This window comes from Scyliorhinus canicula, unplaced genomic scaffold (assembly GCF_902713615.1).
Source record: "Scyliorhinus canicula unplaced genomic scaffold, sScyCan1.1, whole genome shotgun sequence".
NCBI classification, from domain to species: domain Eukaryota; kingdom Metazoa; phylum Chordata; class Chondrichthyes; order Carcharhiniformes; family Scyliorhinidae; genus Scyliorhinus; species Scyliorhinus canicula.
Window position 1 is genome coordinate 5,923 of NW_024056006.1, and position 2,250 is coordinate 8,172.

At 45.2% G+C, this 2,250-nt stretch overlaps 1 long non-coding RNA gene across 1 annotated transcript; it reads left to right on the forward strand.

The window, feature by feature from the left end:
- Positions 1 to 467: 467 nt before the first annotated feature.
- Positions 468 to 1,422, forward strand: LOC119961441. Its single transcript, XR_005459659.1, has 3 exons — positions 468 to 581; positions 886 to 993; positions 1,272 to 1,422. It is a non-coding gene; the product is annotated as an uncharacterized LOC119961441 (long non-coding RNA).
- Positions 1,423 to 2,250: the final 828 nt, after the last annotated feature.

Here is a 2,250-nt window from a genome sequence, read left to right on the forward strand (position 1 = left end):
GACTAACAATGCCACCCCTCCCCCTCTCTTACCACCTTCCCTGAGCTTACTGAAATATCTAAACTCTGGAACCTGCAACAACCATTCCTCGCCCTCGACATTTACATGTCAATATTGAGCAATCCTCAGAGGCAGACATTCCACACATGGCAGAGACTAGGGCTGGAGTTTGCTCACAGCTCACTGAGGGTAAATATGAGTCTGGGGGACTTCAGTTCTCAAACCAATCCTCCCACTACACTGAAAACATTGCTCCTCTTGTTCAGTGTGTGTCTGTGTGTGTTGCTGAGTGTGTCAATCTGTTTGTTTTTCACCTGTGAATTGTGTGTGTTGGTATGTTGCTGAGAGATTGACAGGGGAGTGGAAATGCTGGACTCCTGTTGTGCTGTTTTGTGTAGGTTTGAAAATGTCCCTCTTATTGTCTTTCTAACCAATTTTATCTCTTTTTCTCCCAAGGGACTTTTATTTGGAGAACTTTAAGGTAGTCGGGAATACAAAGAGGAGGATTTGGTGGGGATGACGAGGGAGTGAGAATTCATCCAGAGCGCTGGTTGAGGCCTGTTCCGCAGGCTTCACCCGGGGTGAGTTGTGTCTGGTTATTAACCTGACAGAGGTTTAATTTTAATATCTGAGGGATAAAGAGAGAGAGAGGGAGGAGGAAGACAGAAATATAAATGAGTTCGGGATGGAGAGACAGGGAGAAACACAAGAGAAGGGGGGAACTGTCTCTAAATCCTTTTTAGTCTCTGGTTGAAAGCTGTGACATTTTTGTATTTGGATGTTGCTGAGTTTGTGTATCTGAAAAGTGGATCCTGGGCTCTCGCTATATCAAATAGTTTCAAACTTTTCCTGTCTTTCACTTAACTTTCATCCTCTTTTCCCCAGGAATTTGAATTTTGAAAGACTGCAATGTGAGCAGGAATCCTTGGACCAGGGCTTTTCTTCAGAGGTTGGATGGATGGACTGAGGCCTATTCCACAGGCTTCACCCAGGGTGAGTGTGTGTCTGCTTATTACCCTGATTTAATGTTCATATCTGAGGGACAATGAGAATGAGATCGTGGTGAGGGGAGGAGAGAGAGAGATGGAGAAACACTAGGGAAGCGGGAACTGCCTCTCAATCTTTGTTATTCATTGGTTAATAACTGAGATATTTCTAGGTGGATGTTGCTGAGAGTCTGTGTAACTGAGAGAGAGAATTTCGCCTCTTGCTGTGTTTCTACTTTAAACATTTTCCTGTGTTTTTGTTCATTTGCACCCTCTTTTCCCCAGGAATTTGAATTTTGAAGACTGCAATGTGACAAGGAATCTTTGGACAAGGGATTTTCTCCAGAGGACAAGTGGGTGGACTGAGGCCTACTCCAAAGGCCGCACTCACGTGAGTTGTCTCTTTATTGCCACCCCGGCCTTGCACTCAGACACAAACACAGTAAACCTTTGGTGGGTGACAAAGAGTGAATTAAAATCTGTAATGTGAAGCTCTCCAATTGTGTTTCCAAATCCAAACTAACAGGGGTTATTTTAAATCTGGCTGTCCCGAAAGGGGGGGGGGGGGTTGGATTTCATTGCCTGTGCCCCGGTCACTCACGGTATAACCTGTTAGCTATTTTAAACGACACTCAACACTGCTGACTGCAGCTTCTGGGATCTTTCTGTGTATCAATGGACTTGGTTTTAAAAAGGTTTTTCTTTGTTTTGAGAGGCAGTTTAACGCTGTCAGAGAATTGAAGGGAGTTCTTCAGACTTGGTCCAAACCACACGCACAGGATGATGGGGAGGAAGGGGTTTCGATCCAGGGGGGAATGGGACTCGAAGCAGGAGTGAGTGGGGGGGGGGGGGGAGACAGCACCCCACCTGGTTAGGTTGACATTGCTGCTGCTGTGGGATCTTGCTGTTCATGCACAGGACTGCGGCTTTTGCCCACAAAGCAATTGTGATCACAACTCTTAAAAATAAAATAGCACATGGACTGCAAAGTGGGTTCAAAGATCTCAAATTTTAAAGTCTTGGGACTGAGTGAGTTGATGAACCGTTTTCACAGGGGACTGAGGGGATATTCAGCCATGATCACACTGCTGCTTGTGGGATCTTACTGTGCAATCAATACTGCCGTCAATGTGCACACTGCAACAATGGCGCAGAAACAGAGAAAGAGAGAGAGAGAGGGAAATCTCAGATCAGAAACTCTGAACTCAATTTTGAAAGTTTTTTTGGGATCTCCCTGTGCACAAGTTGCCAGCAGAATTCATAA